At 49.4% G+C, this 24856-nt stretch overlaps 1 long non-coding RNA gene across 1 annotated transcript; it reads left to right on the plus strand.

The window, feature by feature from the left end:
• Window positions 1-7777: 7777 nt before the first annotated feature.
• On the plus strand, window positions 7778-20468 carry LOC119243686 (uncharacterized). The gene is made up of 3 exons (XR_005124806.2): window positions 7778-7930; window positions 9941-10061; window positions 18872-20468. It is a non-coding gene; the product is annotated as an uncharacterized LOC119243686 (long non-coding RNA).
• Window positions 20469-24856: the final 4388 nt, after the last annotated feature.

Here is a 24856-nt window from a genome sequence, read left to right on the forward strand (position 1 = left end):
GTGAACGGAGGAGCTGTCAAGAAGATGTGGTGGGAAGATGTGCTTGAGACACTAGCACTGCCATATCAGGGGGACGTGCTCTGCGCTCACTCCGGTGCCCTGGCGGGGGTGGGGGCTGCAGGTGGGTGAGGGTGAGGTGATGGTGAGCATCCTGGGCTGCATGAGCTGATGTGAGGACGTTTCCCAAGGACCAGCAGCTGGGCAGCGTGAAGTAGCTATGACAAACCTTTCGAATATCAATTTCTCTACTATATCCTGATCACATGACATCAGTGTTTGCCTGGCAAAAATGAATGTCAGTTACAAGCTACAATTGAGCTACAAGTTTAGGCATCTATTATCTACTTCTAATGCCACATGTTTCACGAAGAAACCTCAACCTGGAAAGCTAATCAAAACCAGTGAGGAAAAACTCTAAAAGTATCTAAATGGTAGCTGGCTCACAGGATTAACCGGGCAACCTCATCACTGGAAAACTGTATGTTTATCCTAAAACAATGAAATTTAGTTTAATAAAAAAACACATAAATGCTATTTAAAATTATGTGTACCGTGCTTGACAGCATCAGTCACCAAGGAAATGCAAGTCAAACCACAGCCACACTATTTCACATGTACTGGGATGGTCAGAATCTGTAAGACAACACCAAGTGTTGGCAGCTCCCAGCAAGGAGGACCTTAGACGCCTCCTTCTCTTCATAACAAGTTAAAAAAAAATGAACAAACTGAAAAATCGATGGTGCTTCTTAGAATCATCAGAGAAATGAGGTCACAGGGTAAACCAATGAGTTTCCAAAATCCAAGAGACAGCAGGAGATGCAGAGAATCACAAAGTAACAAAGCAAAACCATCAGCAGAAACCTTTGTGGGAACCAGAGACAAGGGAAGAAACCCCAGCTGTAAGGGATGGATCGTTGAGGGCTCAGTGTGGACAGGGTGAGCCTTCACCCCAGGGACCGCGTGTGCCCAAAAGCAAGCATGATCCAGCGTGAGCTGTGGGCCCGGGGTGGCAGTGTGTCAGTGCAGGTTCATCCCTTGTAGGAAACCTGCCATCTGGGGGGGGGGGATGCCCTTGGTGGGGGAGGCTGTGCATGCCTGGTAGCAGGGAGTAAATGGGAAACCCCCCAATGATGCTAAAACAACTAGACCTGAAACTGTTCAACACAGAGTAACGTCTCAAAAAATGTTTAAATAATCTCCAGGAGTCCTACTAGGTCCTCAGAGTGAACATCAGCGAGAAACCCCCTCTGACTCCTGTGGGGGGCGAGGGCATACCAGAGCACTGTCCTCAGATAAGACTGCGTGGCTGTCGTCCAGCCTGATGGAACTGTACCAGAACCTAACCTGGAAAACACCCAGCTCCATCTGCTCCAGATTCCTTTAGGGAAAAGGAAGTATTCAGTTGCAGTTCCCTCCATCACTGACTGTGGGGGAAACAAACCCCGGACTCCAGGCCCCTCCACCATCTGTCAGGAGGCTGAGGGTGGAGGGCGCAGGGGCCGCAGACATCATCATGAAGTTTACCGCCCAGGGAAGAAGCTAGCCTAGAGGCTGAGCCTGAATTATAAAACTGGACAATGTTCCCCCTCCTCCAACAACTCACCGGGACAGTACTGAGGGCTGTTTATCTCAATTCCTCTTACCCAGTACATGGTGTCCCACTATTAAGAAATCTTATGAGGCATGTCAGAAGACAAAAAACACAGTTTGAAGGGACAGAACAAACATCAGAGTCAGATATGGGGTGGAATGAAATTATCAAACCAGGAATTAAAATAGCTATGATTACTATGCAGCTAAGTGTAACAGAACAAGTAGACAGCAAGGAAGACCAGAGGGATAATGTAACCAAAAGATAAAAATTCTAAGAAAGGACAAAAAAGAATTGGTACAGATCAAAAATCTGTACAGAACAGGAATAAAAATGCCTTTGATCTGTGCAGAACAGGAAAAAAAATGGCTCATTAGAATGAAAATGAGGGAGGAACAAGTCTCTGAGCTTGAGGACATGTCAATAGAAACTTCCAAAACTAAAAAATCAAAGAGAAAAGAAGATGAAGAAAATGGAACAGAGATTCCATGAAGTGCAGGACAAGTACCAGAGGTATAAACTATGTGTAATGGGAATACCAGGAAGAGAAAAAAGAACAGAAGCAATATTTGAAGTAATCATGACTGAGCATTTCCCTCAACCTTATTCAAACACCAAACCACAGATCCAGGAAGCCAGGATAACCCCAAGCAAGATAAATGTCAAAACACTACACCTGGGTATATCATAATTAAACTTTGGAAAATCAAAGATAAAGATTCTTAAAAAAAAAAGAGAGAAATAAAATGAAATATTATCTTCAGAGGGACAAAGATAAAAATCACTTCCCCCTCAGAAACCAAGGAAATATGAAGATAATAAAGTAAAATATTTAAAGTAATGAGAGAGGAAAAAAAAACTATTAACCTGGAATTTTGTGTCCTGTGAAATTATCCTGCAGAAGTGAAAGAGAAATAAATATTATCTTAGACAAACAAAATCATGGGAATTTGCTGCCAGCAGATCTGCCTTGCAACAGATGCAAAGAGTTTCTTCAGAGCCTCTTACACTGCTGGGGGAAAGCAAACTGGTCCAGCCACTGTAGAAAGCCTTGTGGAGGTTCCCCAGAACACTAAAAATAGATCTACCTTATGACCCAGCAATTCCACTCCTAGGGATCTGCCCAAAGGACACAAAAACAGTAATTTGAAAGGACACCTACACCCCTATCTTTATTGCAGCTCTATTTACAGTAGCCAAAATATAGACACAACCCAAATGCCCCAAAATAGATGAATGAGTCAAAAAATTGCAGGGTATTTACACAATGGAATACTACTCAGCAATCAAAAAAGATAAACTCATGCCATGTTCAGCAACATGGGTGGAGCTGAGAGGGATGACGTGAGCTGAAATTAGTCAGAAGGAAAAAGATAAATACCGATGGTCGCACTCATATGTGGAATATATAGAAACCACATGAAAAGTCAACAAAAAGTCAAAACTAGCATGTAACCATAGAACTGAGGCATACAGCAGAGGGGAGCAGTGGGGTGGGGGGGTTGCCCAGCAAAACAGGGGAGGGAAGAGCATAAGGGAATATGCTGCTAGGTCTTGGTTGAAATGGTGGTGGGAGAACTATGGGGACTACAATGATGTAAATTTTTTATTTACTAAAACTATTAATTAATTAAAGAATTTCTTCAGATAGAAAGAAGATAATGTAGATCAAAAACTCAAAGAATCTTAGATCTATATTCCTCAGAGAATTAAGAAGTAAAAAACTTTTCTTTTTTTATTCTTAAAGGATCACATACATTGAAATTGTAAGCACAGTAAGCAAGATATTCAATTGTGAATAGTAACATCAGGCACGAAAATAGAAGAATTACTACAAATTTAAGGGGCACTAAAGGACTACTAAAAGGCTGTGATGAATGCCTATGCCCACAAATTCTATAACCTACATAAAATGGAGCAGTCTTGAAAGACACAATTTTCCAAAACTCACACAAGCAGGAAAAGACAATCTAAATGACCTATGTCTGCTAAAGAAGTTGAATCAATAATTGATCTCCAAAACAAGCATCAGGTCCAGATGGGCTCCCTGGTGAATCCTACCAAACATTTTAAAGCAAAAATATCACTATTTGGGGCCTCCCTGGTGGCACAAGGGGTTAAGTACCGTACTATGAAGCAATCCACAGCCTCTGCAGCACAAGTTCGATCCCTGGCTGGCCAGAGAGAAACCCACATGGCAGGACAGCCCTCTCCTGACTCACCCACTGCTCCCCTCAGCAGTTCATTTCAGTCAATCTGCCTGTTCTTTCCCCCGCTCTGTCTCTAGTGGATCCTCTCACTCCCCACATCTCTGGCCGGCACCCCACCTCTGGTATACATAAACAAATAAATCTTTAAAAAAAAATAACTATTCTCTACAATCTTTTTCAGAGGAAAGAAGCAGAGATACTTCCTAACTCACGTTATGAGGCCAGGATTACCTTAATTTCCGAGCCATGCAAAGAGAGTAAAATGGTACTCACTTTATGAAACAGTTTGTCACAAAGTCAAATGTGATAGAGTCATGACCCACAAAGATGTCCACATCCTAATCCCCCAAATCTGAGACTGTGTCACCTTACATGGCAAAAGGGACTTTGCAAATCTGATTAAGTTAAGGACATTGAGATGCTAGGATTGCAGAGGAGTGACTGGTAGGGCAATGTAATTACCAACATCCCTCCAAGGGAAAGAGAGAGGCGGAGAAATCAATGACATGAATGTGTGGAGGAAGCAGAAGGTACAGGGAAAGCAAAGTGGGAAAATACTGCACTGCGGGCTTGGGAGGCAGCACGGGAGCACCAGCAGGATGGGAGCACCCGCAGGACGGCCAGGCAGCTGGGAGTGGCCGGATTCTCTGGGAAAATGTTGTAGACATAGGACATCCATAACTTGAGATAGTAAATCTGTATTGTTCTATGAAAGTACTTTTGTGATAATTCTTCACAGTGGACATAGGGAAGTGGATACCATATTGCTCAGCAATTCTGTTGTTTGGAATAAACTTAAAACAATTCAAAATATATATGTGTACACAAAAATGAGAACATGAATGTTTAGAGCAGTATTTCTAATAGCCAAAAAGTGCAAATAACTCAAGCGGTCATCACCAGTGAGTGCTCAAACAAAAGTGATTGTCCACATAATTAAATTATATTCAGCAATAAAAAGGAACAAAGTGCTGATACTTATTACCACATTAATGACTCTTAAAAACATTATGCTAAGTGAAGGAAAGAAGCCAGATACAAAAGCTTTCTTATCACATGATTCCATTTATTCCAAGCATAGGGAATAAGCAAATAGCGAGTGGATCAGGCATCCCTGGGGACTGGGGCGAGGAGGGTTGGGGTCATGGCTACTGAGTGCAGGTTTTCCCTGGGGGTTGGGTGATGAACATTTCCTAAATTAAAAAGTGATGAGGGTTGCACAAGGCTGAAAAGATTTAAAAACTGGGTTGTATACCATAAAAATAATTACAGGATATGTGAATTATATCTTGACACAACTGGCATGAAAATACCAGCCGACACCCGATTCCTGAGAGTTTTCCCCAGTTCTCCTAGACTGAGTTAATCCCAAAACACAGACACCACTAGGAAAGGGAAGACACGGTCTACAAATACCATTCCCTGCCTCAGCTTCAAGTCAGGAAACGCTGCATAAGGAAAGAGCCATGCGAGCACTGTACTTCAAGCCAGCGGCCGAGGTGGGTGCGGAAGCCTGCTGAGAGAGGCCCGGGGCCTGCTGGTTGCTTTCCCCCCAACCAGGCTCAGAGTTGGAAATGGCGACCACCGCGGGGTTAGGAAACTCCCAAAAGGAGACTGAAAACAACCTGGACAGGCTTCAGGCAGGACAGAAAGGGGAAGCCTTGATGAAAAAATAAGCGCTAAAAACTCCTAAGCTCAGCTGCTGCCAGCGGAGCCAGGAGGGTTATGAGCAGAGAAGCCGGCGCCGGTGGAGCCCTGCGGCCCGGCCACTGCCTCACGGCGGCGACCCAGGCCGTGCCCGTTTCGCTGGAAGCCTACGGGCCTCGCACGAGCGGCTTCCACAGCGCAGGTCTCAGGGGCCGCCGCCGAGGCCTCGCTCCTCCCCACTGCGGCTCCCCGATCCTTCCCCCGGGGTCTCTCTCCCCGCCTCGCCCTTCGGCCCGGCTGGCATGAAGTCCAGCTCTCGGCCAGCCCGCGGCCGCGCCCCCGCCGCCCCCGCAGCCCCGCGACACCCCAAACCCCGTGCTCCCCGGCCGGCGCGGCTCGGGAAAGTCAGAGCGGGCAGGGAAGGGGAAAGAAGCAAAACGGGGTACATTTTCTAGACTTTCCCAGAGAAGAAAAGGAACGCGAGGGCCTCCCTGGGGGCGCAGCGGTTGAGCGCTGGGTTGCGAAGCTGCCCGCGGCCTCTGCGGCGCCGGTTCGATCCCCGGCTGCTCCCCGGCCACCGGAGGAGGGTCCCGCATGGCGCGCAGACCTCTCCTGCCGCCCGCTGCTCCCCTCAGCAGTGTGCTTCGGTCCTTCTGCCTGCTCTGCTCCCCGCTCTGGCTCTGGTGAATCCTCTCACCCTCCCGCGCGTCTGACTGTCCCCAGTGCTTGTGTAAATGAATAAATCATTTAAAAAAAATTAAAAAAAAAAAGAAAGAAAAAAAGAAAAGGACCGCGAGCGGCCGGGCCGAGGGTCAGGAAAGCGCCGGCAAAGCGCGCGGTGGCGGGAGGAGGGCGGAGAGGGCGGGCGCGGAGGACGCGGGAGACGGGGAGGTGCTGGCCGAGGAGAAGAGCACCGCGCGCGGAGAGTCTCCCGTAGGGGAGAGTTTTTAAATCGAATATTCTCGCAAAATAAATAATTTTCCAGACGCGCACGGAGACGTGACCTGGGTAGAAACCAAGGCGCACGAGGCAAAGGCCCGGGCCGCGACGGGCGCGGGAGCCCCTCCCCCCAGCCGCCGGCAGAGGGCGCCGCCGCCCGGGCTCTGAGGCGCGGGAGTCGGGTGAGGAGCCGAGACGCGCCCCCAGCCCCCGCGCGCCACGCAGGGCACCCCCGCGCCGAGGCCGCCGCCAGTCCCTGCCACGCCGCCCACGAGCGGCCGCTCGCGCCCGGAGCGCGGGCGGGGGCCGGAAGGGCGAAGCCGCGGGAGCCGCTCGCCGCTGAGCGGCACGCGGAGACGAGCGCCCTCGGGAGGCCTCCTCGAGCGCCCACCCCCGCGCGGCGCGCCCTGAGCTGAGGAGGCGGGAAGAGAGCCGGGCCTGGCCTCCAGGCGGGGCGAGTCGAGCCCCTGAGCGCCCTGAGGCGACGACGGAGACGCGAGGCCGGCGGGCGCGGCCTCCTCAGCCGCAAACGGACGCTTCTGTGAAGCCACACGGGCGCGCGGGCCCGGCGGGTCGCCCGCGGGCGGCCACGCACCACACGGGCCGCGGACCGGGCGTCGGGCCGCGCGGCTTCTCACCTCGGAGGCGCGTCCGTCGGCCGGGCGACGGCGAGCGGGCGTCCTGCGGCGGCCTGGGCTGGCCTGGCGGGCGCCGCCTCCACGCGCGGGCGTCCGGCGTCTCCGCGGAGGGCGCAGCCGGGCCGGCGGGGCCGGCGGGCTCGCGCTCCCGCGGGCGCTGCCCTCCTGTCCGCCGTCGGGGCGCGTCGGCCGGCGCGGCTGCCCGCGGGCCGCTCTGTCAGGGGGACCGAGGCCGGCTGCGCGCGGCGCGACGCTGTCGCAAAGCCGTGGGCCGTGACGCCTGCGCTGTGGCCGGGGCTGCCGTAAAGCGAGGCGGGCCGGGCGCGGCGTCCTTCCCGCCGCCCCGCCGGGGGTCGCGCCCCCGACGGCGCGGGCGAGCCGGCTCGGAAACCCGGCCCGGGGCCTCCCGCGCTGGCCGCCTCGCCGGGCGGGCTCCACGAGGAGACGTTTTAGAGTCAGCCCGGCGCCGACGCGGGCGCTGGCGGACGGCCGTGCAGGCGGACGCGCAGCGGCGGCTCCTCGAGGGGGCCCGGCGACGGCGGGAGGCCAGTCCGCAGGCGAGTGGGGCGCCCGGGTCCCCTCGGGTGGGGGCGCCCAGCTGCGGTGGCTCAGGCCCGGCCACGGCCTCGGCCGCTCGCGCAGGCAGGTCCGGGCCTTGCTGTTCGGGCGCTGCGGGCCCGCTCGGCGGCGTCCACCACGCACCGAGGGCCGCCCGCCCCGGCCCCGACGGAACGGCGCGGACTGACCGCTCGGACAGCGCCTCGCGGGCACGGGCTGGGCAGGGACGTGTCTTTAGCCTCTGTCCTAGGAAGTCCAAGCGCTTCTATGTGCAGTCCAGTTGCTTCCTAATTGCTGAGGATGCAGTGGTCAAGCCACCCTTTGTCCCTCTTCTCAAAATGGACCAGGTTTGTGCAAATTTACCTCCATGAGTAAACTGAAGTTTAAAAAAAAAAAAAAACTGAGTTGCAGAAACGTCAACACTGCAGCCAGTCCCCCCCCCCCCCCGGCCCCACCCCTACCCCTTATTGGTCATCAAATTACAGCTATTATCCCCCTGGAACCTGTCCCAGCCCTTCCACTCTCACCTGCTTCTCCTCAAGAGGAAACCCGACCTCCACTCTTGCTTCTGAGCTCTGGCTTTCTCTGCCTACCCTGTAGGTGGACAGGCCTGACCACTGGCCAGGGGCCAGAAACCTGCCTCTGCCTCTGCCCCATCCGTGGGGGTTCCCCCCCACACACACACACAAGTGCTCCTGCCCTTCGTCTCTCTCCCACCTTCACATCATTTGAAGTACAAACGAATTCATTTAGGAAGGCCCATGGCTGTTAAATACTAAATGATAATAATGTTTTAGGGTCTCAATAAAATATTGTTATTTAATTTATTGACATGGGCCATTTCACTGTGATGATGGGAAAATCAATGAAAATGCCTAGGCCTCAAGAAGGGGAGCCCTACTCTGTGGCTAGCAGATTGCAGTGCTTTGTGGCTAGCAGGCTGTAATGCGCCAAAGAGGAATATGATGCAGGATGTAACTTTTGAGAGGGCCATTTATCTGTTTTATTGCTACATGAAGCATACAGCTAAATATTACTGTCTGTTCGAACCACTGGGTGAGGCAAGGGTTCGCCTGGATAACAGAGATTTATGTACCTTGTAAACCCGCTAAGAACTATAAGGTTATTCTCCCCAACAGTGCGTCAGACACATGTGCTTCTTAAAAACAGTAATACTGACCTTTATTTTTAAACACCTTTTTTTTTTTTTGGACCTTTGTAAAAACTATAGAATCTTAGCTGATTGAGACGGGAGTGAATTTTTAGTTTGATTTTATTTTACTAAGATCTTGAACATGTAGTGTGTTGAGAATACCTGAAAATATACACAAATCAAAATGACTGTCAAGAATGAGTAATTTTTGTGTGTGCACACATGTGAGAGGCAGAGGGAAGGTGAATGTGGCAGATGTCATAGTAATACTGAAAATTAAAAAGTGAAGATAAAGATGAGATAAAGAAAGAATTGATTGTAATGATTGTATTTTATTGTGTGCTAGGCACTCTTCTGGATGTCTTACAAACCCTCACTCATTTAGGCTTTGCAGGAACTCTGTAAAATAGATGTTACTTGTATCTACATTTTAGATACCAGCAAGCTGAGGCACAGAGATATCAAGTAACTTGACCAAGGTCACACAGCAGCCCCCAAACTGCAGGTTTCCTCAGCTAGGTTCCACCCACGGAACTTGACAGACTTCTTGTCTTTATTGAGCACACTTTGCACCATTGTACCTAGTTGGATAGCTTTTGGAAAGTTGCAGTCTCTCCGGTTTCTTCCAAAAATTACTAGAGAGAATTGAGATACAGCACAAGGTGCAGTCTCACACCTGACTCCCCAGCCTGGCATTAGCTTAAACTTTACTCTTGTCCTTCCTTACTGACCTTTCTTGCCGGATCACCTTTCTCAAATCCTGGACTCAGGATAAGGCCTTCCTTTGTGTCACCTGCGAAGAGCCCTACTGTAGCCAACTCTAGGCTGTCTCCCTCGGTGTTGGGCCAAAATCATCAAGGTGACTCCATTTAGCATTTTTCTTGGCACCTCCTTGCCACCCCTCCCAACATGTTATCAGCAGCCTTATAATCAAGTGTCACCTACAAAGCAGCAGTGCTGGGAGCTTCTCTGATTGTAAACTCTCCAGTCTTGCTGGAAAGCTCCAGCTCCCGCCATGGGGCATGGTGCCTGGGAAGCCTGTGCTTTGCTAAATGGACCTGTCTAATGCAATGACTTCCATGCCTTAGTGGACCTTAGAAACACCTGGAGATTAAAACAGATTCTTGGTTCTGACTTAAAGAGTGTCTGGCTCAGTAAGTTTGGAGTAGGGGAGCCAATCCTATGCATTTCTGTTTCTTCCCAGATGCTACTGCTGCAGTGGCTGCCACCACCCCTCCTGCCACAGGGATCCCACTGTGAGAACTGCTGCACTCACTCTTCCCAGACTCTCTCATCTTCTGTGTTCAGGACGTCTCAAGAAAGTTGTGAGTTCTCTCTACCTTACCTTCGGTACAATATTTCCCCCTTGGTGACTTAGACATGAGGATGTTCTGAGAAGCTGTGGCCTGAGGAGAGCCAGCATATTCAGGTGGGCTGGGATGGGTGCCAGGGGCCTTTCCCTGACCCCACCATCCTTTCTTCTAACGTGCTGGCCTGGGAAGAAAGCTTTACTCCCATGTTGACCTGAAATGTTCACAATTACAAACAAGGTAGGGCAGAAGTTTTCTCAAGAGTCTGTTATAGCCACTTCTAAGCTAATAATAATGTAATAAGGAGAGAAATTCAGTTAAGAAGTCTAAGGAATAACTTGAGGATCATGGTACAAAAGAAGTGGGGGTTGAAAAGAGAGGGCAACTAGAAAATAATAATTACTTGCCTGGGTCTATTGAGGAAAAATTTACCAAGATTCTCACTCCCAAATTATTTTTATAATTTGGAATTTCTAAATGGTATAAAACCAAAACTACAGGGAATAAATACCAAATAAAAATATGAATACCCGCCCCAGTTGTCCCTTATGTAGATGATCGGAAAAATTTAAGGCGTGCAGTTGTGGATATTTCCCAGAATGTTCGCGCATTTACACAAGACAGCTGGTGATTTTCCAATGCGATAATCAGTAATAAGAGGGCTCCCAAGGGAATACTGAGACATACGCACTATTAAGTCTTCCACATCATAGAGGTTGTAAGAATTTAAAATAAAGGATGGTAGCATTGCAAACTAGGGTGAGATGTATGTACACACATGCGTGCATATCTAGGGACACATGCGTGCATATCTAGGGATATATATTATATTATCACCCTATATATTGTATGAAAGTTAACTTTTTTTAAAAAGAGAACTGGTGCTTATTTGGAATGATATGAGAAAAATGAGAGCAGAAGTTGTAATCTATTTAGATTTTCAGATCTTTTTGTACATCAAAATTTGCCAAGTGATCAAAGCCGTGGTTTTACAGTAGGCTTGAACGGGAATTAGAGGATCATGATAAATAAAATATCCCGAAGTCTTCTTTTATAGATTTATAAATAATTTGGAGGAAATAGTCCATAGCCAATTCTCCAAGTCTGTAAATGGTATAAAATGTTTATGGCAGGGACATTATAAACTAACAGAGATAAACTGCAGAAATCTCTTTTGGTATGAGAGGGCATAAAAATGGCAACTAAGTTTCTATGTAACAAAATCCAGAAAGAGTTGTTTACAGAAGGCTCAGCTGCCTTTACCCGGAATGGGGAGACAGTAACAATCCAGATGAAGGACCCAGCCATGACGACAGCCCTTTCTGAAGACAGTGGTTCTGTGTGGCGTGTGGGGGAGATTAAAAAATCTGGTTATTACAAGAAAATAAAAGAATGAGAAAAGCAGGATGCTGCGCAAAGTCATAAGGGCACAATGGAAATGCGACCCAGCGGAGGGCCCTGAGACCAGTGTGGGGGCCGGGCTGCGGAATTCGGTGGGGCCCCAGATAGTAAATGTTCAGCCTGCAAAATGAGATCCCGGCCTGGAGATCTTTGCGCTGTGAGGGCAGTGCGCGTCTGAGATGAAAGAGGAGTTGCGTTACTCTGAGAAAGTCTTGTTCTGTGCCGGGAGTCGGAACAAGCGAGCGCAGCGCCGCGGACAGCGCTGGGGCTTGGCTTGGGCCCCCGGCGGCTGGGCGCGTGGCCCGGCCTGCTCCAGGCGGTGCGAGCGGGGCTGGCGGGCAGCGGCTCGGTCCAGGGAGCCGGGAAAGCTCGGCCCGGCTGGCCGGCCCCACCCTACCCGGCCTCGCCCCCAGCGCAGCCCGGGCCGGGCTCCCGGCCGTGTTGGTGTCCGTGTCGGTGTCCGTGTTCCTGCGGGGGGCGCCGGGGCTCTCTTTCGGTGAAGAGAAGGCCTTCTCCCGCGTGCCCAGCTTCCTCCGCCGCCCTGGGCACTCTGCGTGTCCTCTGCCCAGGCCCTGCCCGCTGCGGCCTCCCTGCCGCCTGCCCCCCACCTGCGCTTCCACGGCCCTGGCTCCTGCCCCCTGCGCGGTCTCCTCTCCAGCGCGCCGCCTCTCCTGGAGCTCCGCGCCCTGCAGCCCGCGCCCCAGTCCTCGGCGGTGCCCGCACGCACGCTGCGGGCGGGAAAGGTGTGGTGGAGTCAGAGAACATCCAGGATGCGCTGAAGAGGTCGTCTCCGTCCCTTCCCGAGCGCAGGGGCCGGGGGCTGGGTCCTCCGCCCGGACGCTCCGAGAGCTGCAGCGCGCACCGCGGAGCCCGGAGACCCGGTTCTCCCTCTGCTGAGGCGACGCTGGACGTGAGCGCGAGTACAGAGCAGGCCCGCCGCTCCTTACTGCCGTCCTGGGAAATGTACCTTTCTTGAAAATACTCATGCTAAAATGTAGTGGGCTATTGTGGCTATTTTTGAGACCTCGTAAGGTCGCCTGTCTTAGCACCGTCTCAGATGCCGGCGGCGTGAGGAGCTGTCGGGCAAGCTGGGGGCCTCCTCGGGCGCTACCCTTGCAACCGCGGCCGGCGCCTGCGGAGACTAGCTTGAAGGCAATTAATCAACAAAGGACTCGAAACTCTCCAGTTTTAGGTTATAGCATGGTGAATGATGGTCACAGCCAACAAAAACTAAGAGGTCTCTAAAGTGTGCAGTGACTTTGAGCAGAATGACTTCTTCGTGCGTCCTGCGTTGTTACTCCTCAGTGCTACCCAATGGAAGCTCCAGCCTGTCCCCTGTGGCACAAGATGACAATGTGTTGTGGTCTCAGTGGTGACCATCAACCGCTTAAAAACCTAGTTTATGGATGTGCATTGCACGGCTTGCAAAGGTCACCTTTTCTTTATTTTTAGTATTTAATGGTGACGAAAAGCCCTCAAGGTGAATCTGTCAAAATCTTGACTGTAGCTTCTTTAGTAGAAGTGCTAGACTTCACACATAACTAAGAGAAACCTCTGGTGTCTTCAAAAGCAGGAGAAATGGAAAACCACTGTTAATCAGCCCCTGGCAACTTGGCTGTCTGGGGGTTTTGGTCGGCTGAGTAGCCAAGAGGCTTGGCCTTTAAAGGCCACGGGAAGCCCTGGGCACCTGCGAGTGGATAAAATGGCTCGAAGATGACTCACACAGCCAGGACCCTGGAGGGATGTCACCCACAATCGAAGTGTGACCTTCATCAAGCCCTCTCCCTTGGAAATGAATGTGACAGTGTGGCGCTGTATCGTCCATGCCCCCCTGAGCTCTGTATCCATGGGCCTGCTCCAGCAAAGTGAAGCGTTCAAACTCGCAGGCTTTCGTGGTCAAGACAGTTACCATAAAGCACGTTTCCCAAAGTGTCAGTTTCCTAAGCACGTTTCCTATGCCTGGCGGGTGCAGCCCCAAAGTTCTGAGTGGACATCACACACCAAGCCCTCCTGCACACAGCTCTGACAGGTGAAGACACACACACACGACTTCCCAGTTCAAAATCACAAAACAGAGGGGAAGAAAATCCACAGTGAGCCCAAGCCGAGCACCTAGCAGCGGCAGACGCACACCGTGGGAGCGCTGAGACGGGAGGCTTTGGGGGCACCAGGAGAGCACGTCCAGTCACAAAAGAGATCATGGAAAAGCTCCAGCACATGGAAGACAAGATACCCCAAAGCCAGGCAGGTTGGGCAATAAGTAGAAAATGGCGGGGAGGTAGGGGGGAATGTAATGAGTGCTAACAAAATTGGAAGCAAGAATTAAGGTTAAAAAAACACATTTGATGTTATACATCAAAAAGAGACCTGTATATGAGACAATATTTCTACGCCAATATATTGCAAATTTATATAACATGAACAAATTGCCAAAGATTGTATCTCATGAGAGGTGTCTCAAGGAAACAGACCTATAATCATTAAAGTAAGTGAAAAAAGTAGTTAAAAACCAACAAACAAAACACAGGCTCACCTGATCTTACAGTGGTGTCTTCCAAGAATTGTCTAAGATGTAATCTTTACCTGTACATTCTGATTCATATAATAAAAATGAGGGAAAATTCCATTTAAGTTTATGAGACAATGACAGTCTTCACATCAACACTAGACAATTTATGATAAAAAATGATAGCTGAGTTCATGGATAGCATAAAGAAAAATCCCTTTAGTCAATTGAATCCAGACATGATATAGAACTAGAAACATAAACAGATATATTTGTTCACATATCATGGCAAATCTGGGTTTTTCCCTGGAATGTAAGGGTGCTTTAACATTAGATAATCTATATAATTAAGCAATATATTAACTCTCTATAGTGGTAATTTGAAGGAAAAAATCATATACTTGAGCAAACATTTCATAAAATTTCAATATTCTATATGACAGTAAATAAACTCTTAGCAAGTTAGGAATAGAAAGACATTTCCATGACTTAAACAATATCTATTAAATTGTACAGCATCCATAATATCGAGAGGTGAAAGCAGAACTTTTTAAAAAATCAAGGACAAGAACATGTGCTTTCAGTGATTATTTTTACATTCCCCTCCAAAGGTTCGTGCCAATGGAATACTAAAGCAAATTTTTAAAATAAGACAGATTTGAAACAGAGAAACAATTATCCTTTTTCTCAGACATTATGCATTCTATATTTTTTTCACAAAACATGTTTAAAAAAAGAATGAAATTACAAGAAATATCAGCAAAGTTGTTTGAAATAAAATCAAGAGAATAAATTAATAGCTAGTTTCTGATAGTGATGGAGTGCTTTGTATGGGAATAATTCTGCTTATAACAATAATAAATGGGGGGGGGGACTGTCTTTTAAAGAGAAATTAAAATACAACAAAAAAGTGAAGCAACCTCAAATTTTGAAGAAGGCGCCTGCCCTGGGGCACACGAGCATTTAGAAGACTCTTTCACTTAAAGAAATTCCAGGCCCGCCCTCAGTATCTGGAACTACATCAGAAAGCTGGCGTCTCCTGCTGTCTCCCCTGGGAAGACCTGTCATTCTTGGATTTCGGCTCCCATAAAACCCCAGCTCTACAAAGCATTTTTAAAAAATTGTGACTGGAGATTATCTGGCATTTTCCTGTTGCTAGGACAAAGGCAGCACCTTTTCCAGCTTCCCACAACCTAAAGCAGTATGGCTCACTCCAGCCCACTCTGGCAAAGCCAGTCCCAGGTGCCAGCAGGACAGTTCTCGGTTCAGCGCCCACGGGGGGCCAGGCTTCCGGCGTTGGCAGGAAGATTGCCCCCAGGATGCTGTATGTAAGGTATTGTCCAGGTGGAGGTCACTCATGGTCATTGCTGTGTTGTTATAGGAGTGTATCAAATGCTGCCCCTTCTATATCAAGTGGACACTTGGGTGGTTTCTATGTTACAAAAGGAAGGAATCGAGACTATGTTTGAAAAGCTGTGAATCTGCTCTGCTGAGTACGGACCTACACGGGAAACCGCCGGTCTTCAGGAGTGTGGGCCTTGACAGGCAGTGCTCAATGCTGAACGGGTTTCCAGAGTCCTTATCCCAATCCTTTATCCACCTTGTGTGGTATCGGTAGTTCCAGCTACTCCTCACCCTCTCCACTCCAAGGTGTGGTCATTTTAAACCATGCTGGTATGTGCAGAGAAATCTCACAGGTACAGTGACTTTCCCAGACGATTAATGTGGTGGAGGGCCTTTTTGTGTGTACCCAGGCCACGTGGTTAATCTAAAACGTTGTCATTTCCCTTTAACATCTCTCACCCACTTTTCTACTAGTTTGTCTAGATGCTTCTCTCTGATCATGTCTGCAGCCTCTCCCGGTCTTTCTGTCGCTCCGTCACCCATTTTAGGGTAGCGGTGCTTACCTGGCATTGTCAATATTTCAGTACTTTTTGTGTGCTGTTGTTAACACGTTCCTCTGCTCTCAAAGTTCTAAAGAGATTTTCCTTTAATCTTCTCGACATTTGCTGCCGTTGCCTTCACACTAATCTCTGCAAGCTGCAGGAATTAAGTTTTATGTCTGTTGTGAGTCAGGCCCAAAGTTCTTTTCCCTCCAAATGCATATTCAACAGATCCATTACTATTTAATTAAAAAACATCCTTTCTTCATTTCTCTTAACCCGTACATTGGGCACCAGCTCGTGCTAACACACATGAAGCTTCCTTGCCGACTCTCACCTGCTCAGCTGGGTTACTGGGCTCTTTGAAGCAGCACCGCACTGTCTGGGTCCCGGTGGCCGTGAAGCTCCGGCTCCAGGGTCTTAACCCTCCCACTTTGCTCTTCCTTTCAAGAGTGTCTTGGCAGTTTCGGTCCTTTGTATTTCAATGTACATTTCAGACTCCATTTGTTCAGTTACACGTGTGAGTACTTCTAGAATGTTGATTGGCGGATTGTGAGGCTTTGCCCTCGCGTGTCAGGGAGTGCCCGGCGCCGCGGCCCCAGGCTGTCCTCTCCGGGGTGCGCTCTGCGTGGGTCTGCCCTGTGGCGGGGAGCTGTCCCTCGCGCGGGTGCAGCCCTGACCTGTTCCAATATGAGCCCTTCCTAGTTGCCTCTCTTCTCCTTCTGGACCGTAAATTCCAGGTACACCCTAAATTCCACTGTGTCTCCAGCCTATTTTCTGCTGCTGCTTGTGTTTTGCCTCGTGCTGCAGCTCACTGACCGTCCCTTCACCTGCTCATCGGCTTTGAGCACGTCCACTGTAATTATTCTGCATTTCAGTTGTGTCATTTCCTGTCAGTTTCTCTTTATGAATTTTAATTTCCAGGTAAAATTCTTCATCTTTTTTCTGTTTCTTTAAATATCTGCATCAGAGTGATTTCAGAGCCCTTACCTGGGAAGCCCAGCGCATGTCTTTCCTTTGCTTATTTCCCACCCCGTGTGTTTCCTCTTGATAGATCACAGTTTTATTCAGTGCGAGATATTTTGTGTATAAATTTGTGGAAACAATTTGGGGCGCGAATGCCGCCTTCTGTCTAACCGGGTGGCCGTGCTCCGTCAGGGAAGGCGCGTGGCGGGTTTGCAGGCGGCTTCGGGCTTGAACTGCTCAGAATTCTCCGCTCACAGCCGACCCCCGGGGGCGCTCATCGTGTTTGTAGCTCGTCAGTGGTTTCTGGTTTTTCTGGGTCTTTTTTTGTTAGTTTTGGTTTGAGAATTTTATCGCAGTAATAACAGTGGACACAATTTTAGGGGAAACTGGAGAACTAGGATCCCAAAGGAAGAAACTAAGACCAGGGCCTCCCCGGTGGTGCAGCGGTTGAGCGCTGGGTTGCGAGGCTACCCGCAGCCTCTGCAGCGCCGGTTCGATCCCCAGCCACCAGGCGAGGGTCCCACAAAAAATAAATAAATAAATAAAAATAAAAGCAGACTCTTGAATCTCTCTTAAAAAAAAAAAAAAAAAGACAGGGCGCCCACCCCGAGACGGTTCAGCGCGTTTCCACCGTTGCGGCCCGCGTGGGCGGCCGGGCTCCGGGCTCCCCGCGCGCCCCCAGGGTGCCTGAAGGGCCTCGGCGCGGGAGAGAGCGTGTGTGAGCAGGGGGCGGGGTGGGGGTGGGGTGGGGGTGGGGGACCGTGGGGGGCCGGGGGGGGGGTGCTCTGGCTCGCGCGGCCGCCTGGCGCAGGTGCCCGTCTGAGCCCGACGCACGCCAGCCTGTGGCGCCCCACACGGGGGCCGGACAGCCTGGGCGCATCGCCCACGCGCTGCCTAGGCCTCGCCGAGGAAAGATGGTAGTGCGTTCTAAGAGGAAAAAGTAGATCACAGGCAGAGCCACTTACACCAATTTCGTTTTCACGTCTAGACAGATGCTAACAAGGCCGTGGCGCCGGCCAGCAAGCGGCCGCCGTGGGCCTGTCCCCCCAGGAAATGCAGATGGTCCCACACGAGTCCTAATCCGGCCACAACCTGCGAACAAAGCATGCAAGACTTTTGAAGATTCTTTTTAAAGACTTATTTATGCACACAAGAGCTGGGGTGCAGGCCAGAGGTGGGGGTGGGGTGAGAGGACTCCCCAGAGACAGAGCGGGGAGCAGAACAGGCGTATCCACTGAAACACACTGCTGAGGGGAGGAGCAGGGAGACAGGAGAGGTCTGCTGCGCCGTGTGGGTCTCCTCCCTGGCCGGGCATTGAACTCAGGCCATAGTGGCTGGTGATAGCTTGATACGGCTGAGACTTTAACCCTTGCACCACTGGGGAGGCCCAGACTTTTGACAGTTTGTATTAAACATTTTTACTCTTTGCATTTATATTTCAATAACTTTAAGCATGCATGTTGATAATTTTCATCAAAACTATTTTTATTAGATGCTATTTCATGTGAGCTATTAAGTAAAAATAATTCTATATTACATTTTAAAAGTGTTTCTATTAGAAAAACACCTATGACGGAGTTACAGAATAAGTAAGATTGCTTGATTTTTATTTTTTTTAAAGATTTCTTTATTTATGCATACAAGAACTGGGGTACAGGCCAGAGGTGCTGAGTTGGGGAGTGGGTGAGAGGACTCACCAGAACAGAGCAGGCAGACCGAAGTACACTGCTGAGGGGAGCAGCGGGGAGACAGGAGAGGTCTGCCATGCCATGTGGGTCACCTACCTGGTCGGCTGGGGGATCGAACTCGTGCTGCTGTGGACAGCTTCATAGTGCGGTGCTTAACCGCTTGCGCCACTAGGGAGGCCCAAGATTGCTGGATTTTAAGTGTAAGAACTGTATCATACTGAAAATAGGGCTTTCTTGTGTGTGTGTAGCTGCCGTCTGTTCCTTTGTGATTCCTCGCTGGCCTGACCCCTGTCTCGAAGTGTATTATTCCACCGGTGGTTTTCAGTAAGAGGAGGAGGAAGCCAGACCTGAAATGTCTTGGTTTTGATCTCTCTTCTCTAGGCAATAGAAATGTTTACCTACCATGAGAAGTTTCACAGATGGCAGAAGTTGACACACTGCCTCAGTGCTCATGGTGAAAGACTGGGAAGCTTTGGCGTCAAGACGTGATGCCTCCAAACCACTATTCGATGTTTTGTAACCCCGGGTAAGCTGCGTCTCTTCTTGGATTGCTTTATCTTTATGAGGAGAATACAACAGCTTCCCCTGGACGCAGTTTGGATGACCCAGCATGCTCAGGCACAGGGGACTCCCAGCAGAACGCATGACATGGGTGGAGCCTGCAGCTCCGATGGCCGTTCTTAAGCAGCTGGGTTGACGACGAGCCTCACAGATGTGGAGGTGTGGACAGAAGCATGCACAGAGACGTGCATGTCCAGTGTCTGTGCTGGCAGGAAAGCCCGGGCACCGTCCCTGCTGCTGCTGCCCGCTGCTCTGCCCCTCGCAGGCCGGCGCGGGGGCTCACGCCTTGCTCTCCCCAGCTGTAAGACCAGAGTCAGGACAAGAGGATTTCTGTAATTCTGATCCATCCTGAATAGTCCATCACTTCATGTTTTTCTAGGGTATATTCCTATTTATAGTATCCAAGCGAGATCTGTGGGGTCACAGTGAAAGTAACTCTGTCAAGAAAGCAAAGCCAGAAGCCGAAGAGGTCCTCAGCAGAGGCACTCAGCAGTGATTGAAAAACAGCTGGTGGGGACTGAATGCTGCATCCCTAACCCCAGTAGATGGTGTCAGGAGGTGACTAGATCAGGAGGACAGAGCCCCGTGAGTGGCCTCAGTGCCCTGAAGATGACAGCCTGGAGCCCACTCACTCCTGTGCTCTCATCTCTGCATGTGAAGGTGTGGTGAGGAGACAGCCCTCTTCAAGCCAGTGGGCCCATGCAGACCCCCAGCCCCTGCTGCCGTGCCCTTGGACGTTCTAGCCTCGAGAACTGGGTGAAACAAATGGGTGTCTGAGTGCCCCATCAGTGGAATTCTGTCAGAACGAACAGCGTGAATTAAGAAGAGAGTAAATTCTCCGTCTATTCATTCTTTCATTCATTCACTTCTGTGAAATTAATGAACACCTGCTATAGTCCAGACATTGTAGAAGGTGCTAGAAACAGAGAAGCAGTCATTTTCCCTCTGTACACTTAGCGGGACATGCGTGCAGTCTCAGTCATGGTAAACAAGACAGTCTCTCAGGCGACCTGGAGGCCTGCACAGGTGTGAGAAGAGGGCACTCGGCCTCCAGGAGGGCACTAAGACCAGGGTCTTAATGACTGTGTACTTCTCTGCTTCCCTCTCCTGAAAAATGGGGATGGTTTTGATACTCACCTCCTAGAATGCCCTGAGGATTTAATAATATAGTGCAGGTCGAGTGACGAGTGAGTTCTCAGGACTAGGTGTGTGTCTTCCAGCTCAGAAAGGGGACAGTGCATTTGTGGTCAGGAGTGTGGCCTGTGAACAGGGCAGCCTGAGAGCCAGCTCTTCCATGCACCCTCCTGAGGAGGCCTCAGGATATCCCCGCACTTCGGGTGTGCCCTCATTTACAGGGCAGGAAGTAGAACTGTTTTTCTTCCGTTTGTTGAGACAATAAAATTGTAAAGTGCATATAAAGTTGCCATTAATGTACCAGTATGTTCTTCAGTGCTTAATAAATGCCACTTAAAGTAAAGATACCACAAAATATGCCCTCGTCAGCAAAGCCTAGCCATGGGTTTTGTTCCGAGCGTCTCAGCGCACGTGGAACCAGCAGGGACTCGTGCTCCTGAGACTGACCCGGGTGTGCTCAGAAGGGAGGGGACCAGCCAGCCATGGCTGTGTCCCAGCTGGACACCAGCGTCACTCCAACCCCCTTCAAAAGGGTGGAAGCACTGGTTGTAGCACAGATGTGATCCCCCACTAAGGTGGTTGGGCCAGGCCCTGTCTCCCTGCGCAGCCTGTCCCAGGCACGCTTGCTGAGGATGAGGTGGGGGAAGCAGCCTCCTGAAAAAGAAGTTCCCTATTGACCAAGAGCAATTTTCTGCAGAGGGGGCAGCAGTCCAGCCCAGGGGGAGGGGTGCCAAGGGGCAGAGGCTACCTCTGTGAGACACCCCCCATGCAGAAGGGTGACGCATGCAGAGCTCCCACACTCGCTGGCTGCCAATAACACGGCTTCCCCAGGGTCAAGGGAAACAGGGATTAAGCTTATGAAGCATGTCGGCTGTATCCTGCTGGACCCTCCAGAACTCTTCCATCTGCTGTGCGCTGTGTCTCCTAGAAGCTGGGCATCTGATCAGCATGGATGTTCTTCTGACTTTGGCTTCTGGTTGGGTTGAGCCAGCAGGGTCACAGGGGAGAATAAAGAACAAGCAGAACCCCATTTCTGTGGAGGAGTATGTGAGCTGGCTGTGGGGCTGCTTTGAAGGCCACAACATGTCCAGGCAGCCCAACCCCTTTGTTTGGTAAATTACCTCCACTTCTGGTCATTTTAGGTGGGCGGGCTGTAAAATGCCTTGCTCTTACTCACTTGATGGGAGTCCACACCCCCCTGCCTTGCAGAGCATCCTTGCTGAGTTTTCTGCACAGCACTTGAGTTATCCAGAGCGCAAAATGGCATATGTGTGCTGAAGTGAGCCTGCCTAAAGCAGGCGGTATATTGTTTCATTACAAAAATGAATATTTTCCTTACACTAAATTCTAGATACAAATTTATTGGATGAGTAAGTTCTCAGTCAAATATATGTTGGCTATGACATACCGAATATGGGACATGTTCTTTGTGTGGCTAATTCTTCTGGAAACATTTCATGAAACCTGAGGAATTTATACTGAATGGCATGCCGTTCATTGGCATTATTACCATGGAAAATTAAAATAATATATCTTGAGACATTCACAGCAGACTTATTCACTCATTTTCATGTATAAATGAGCACCAGCCTGAAGATTTTGGGCTTCACAAAAAACTTGAGTGAAATTCCAAGTAAGTTAATTTTTCTTGATAATGATTACCAAAAAATTTCAAACATCTAGTTTAAGGAATCCTAAGGAATTATGAACAAGGGCCTCTTCCAAGAAAAAAACCTGTTAAGCAATCTTGACAGAAATTAAATTAAAACCTAAATTAATGGATAAATATACCATGTTCATGGATTGGAAGATAATATTTACACTATCGTAAGAATGGCACTTTCCCAAAAATTAATCTAAAAAAGTACATGCAATCCTAATCATGATCCCCAGTGGGTCTGTTTTGTAGAAATATGTATTGAAATGCAAATATCCAAGGCTCCATTGAAGAAGAACAAATTGTGAGAACTTGCTCTATTCAATATAGAAATAACTACAGATCTACAAAAATAAAGGAGGTGCAGTATTGGTACAAGGGTAAATTAATGGATAAGAACAAACAGTTCAGAGATGGACTGGATTGTGTAGGAATACTAGACTTAGGTCTCAGCGGCACTGCAGCAGAATGGCAAAAGAAGTCTTTGTAATAAACAATGGTGTGCTACCCCTATGTTTATAGCAGCACTATTTACAATAGCTAAGCTTTGGAAACAGCCCAAATGCCCAAAAATAGATGACTGGATCAAGAAGATGTGGTCCATATATCCCATGGAATATTACTCAGCATTCAAAAAAGATAAACACATGCAATTTGCAGCAACATGGATGGCGCTGGAAGGGATGGATCATGCTCAGCGAAATAAGCCAAAAAGAAAAAGAAAAATACCGGATGGTCTCACTCATAGCAGGAATCTAGAAAACTTAAATAAGGGACCAGGAAAATGAATAACTATAAGAAAGTGAAAATCAAAATCAACAAAAAACTATGAACCAGAGACACTTTTAGGGGGGCGGGGGCGGGAGGGGAGGGATTGGGGTCAGAATGGGGGGCTGCAATTGTATGGGGAATATAAAAATAAAATTTATTATTTAAAAAAAAACAAAAACAAAAAAGGATGTATAACATCTAAAAAAAATAATAATAGTAATAATACACTTGAGCTGACCCCCTGACAACACTAAGCTATTGTCTCTCTTCTGGGTGACTGGCCGCATATTTGTGCCAGCACCTTTGATAATGTCAGTAATAAAGGCCGTGTAAAAAAAAAAAAAAAAAACAATGGTGTGCTAACTGGCTAACCATGCAGAACAAAGAAGCCTGAACTACTATTTCACATGGCAAATACAGCCCGACTGCAGATGGATTACGTAACAAAATGTGAAACATGTAAGAATAAAGTACCTAGAAAATAGCGTAGAAGACACCTTCACTCATGTGCAGTAAACAGATGTCTCAAAACATTTAAAACACTGACCATGGGGCCAAAGACTGGCCAATTGGACTTCTTGCTGTGGAAGAGTTGTTCAATATCAGGACATCATCCAGAGAGCGAAATGGCAAGTCACAGAGGGGGGAAGGTACATGAGAAAGGGCTGGGATCCGAAGTGTGGACAAAGTGCTACAGCCTGTGAGAAAAAGACAGAGGCAGCCCCACAGAAACATGGCAATCGTCTCACACTGGACACCAAAATGGCCAGTGCGCGTGTGCAAGGTGCTGGCTGTCGCCCGGCACCGAGGACGTGAATGCTATGTGTGCAGATGACCCCAGTCAAAGCCGTCCACATCAGACACCATGGGGACAAGAAGGACGTTGGTGGGAAACACGGGCTGCAGAGCACCAGGAGAGGTCGCTGCCGTCTGATGCGGCCTTACCAAACGCGCAAAACTCCTGGTTTTTTTTTCCTTTTCCCTCGAATATCAATAACTTCCTGGTAGCCAGGACACGTGTGGCTTCTCTCTCACATGTCAAAACATGAGTTGAATGACTGCTTTGAACCGGCGTCACTCAGCTAGTCGCTTGCAGCGCTGGACTTGTTAGGGCCCGAGTGTCCAACAGTGTGGAAAGGGGGGCAGAAGATTCCCTCACTCGCCTTGGCCAGAGCGGGTCAGTCATGGGGAATGTATTTTGCTAATCTAGAGGCACTTGGCCTTCTTGCTCAGCATCTCCTAAACTAAATTTTAAATTGTATCTTTCAGGGGTTAACAGCAGTTTTAAATGGAAGGTTTAACATTTAAACATGAGTGTACGTTCCAGCAGATCGTACAGTGCATCGATGTGTTTGCAACAGTTTTCAGCAAACATTAGAGTGGAAAATTTAGTGTATTTAATTAAAATTCCTGTGAAAGAACTTAATTGGTAAAGTTAGTGCTTAATTGTGAGGCCAATAACCTCATCTAGGCTGTTCCGTGGGGAATAAAAACAACACTGGTTTGTTTCTCGATCACAATAGGCGTGTGAGTGTGTGTCCCGCTGCAGCTCGCCTCTGGAGCCGGGACAGGGCCTGGTCCCTGCTAGACAGCCACAGCCTCCCGTGGTGTCGCGACGCCTTCTTGGCTTGGCCGTGCCCTGCTCCTGCGTGTCACCTCTCAAGCCATTTCTCTGCTTGGGGTCCCAGGGGTTTGCACAGCCAGAGATGAGACAGCACCCTGGTTCCAAATGAGCAAGGGGAGGTGGAGGGTCTGTGGGGAGAGGCGGGGGGAGGAGCAGTGTGCATCCCGGAGGGTCTCTGAGGGCAGTTCTAGGGCAAGCGTGAACTGGGGGAGCTGGGATCTGGGCCCCTGGGAAGTGTTCTTGCCTGGTAACATCTGGAAATCCTTCCTGCCTCTGCAGAGCTAAGAGAGAGAAGCCCTGGGGCTGGCGCCTCCTGGCACCTTTACTCAGCCAGGGGCCTGATACTCGCTGAGGACTGGGACAGAGGTCACAGTTTAGAAAATGGGTTATTCCTACCTTCTCCGTTCTCTGTTACTCCTTGGTAGCATGGACTAAACTTCAGCCCAGCGACGTGGGGACGATGGAGGGGTCTTGTGGCTCCCCCGGGACGCAGGCCCCCAGCAGGGACAGCAGCTGTGGGGCCCACAGTCTGTCTTCCGTCCGTGCTGCTCTTTGCACGTCTGATGCACAGTCTCTTTCTGTAGAAAACCTTTCCCTACTTTCCCAAGCCTGACGCCCG

This window comes from Talpa occidentalis, unplaced genomic scaffold (genome assembly GCF_014898055.3).
Source record: "Talpa occidentalis isolate TD23 unplaced genomic scaffold, MPIMG_talOcc4v2.1 talOcc4.13, whole genome shotgun sequence".
Classification (NCBI taxonomy): domain Eukaryota; kingdom Metazoa; phylum Chordata; class Mammalia; order Eulipotyphla; family Talpidae; genus Talpa; species Talpa occidentalis.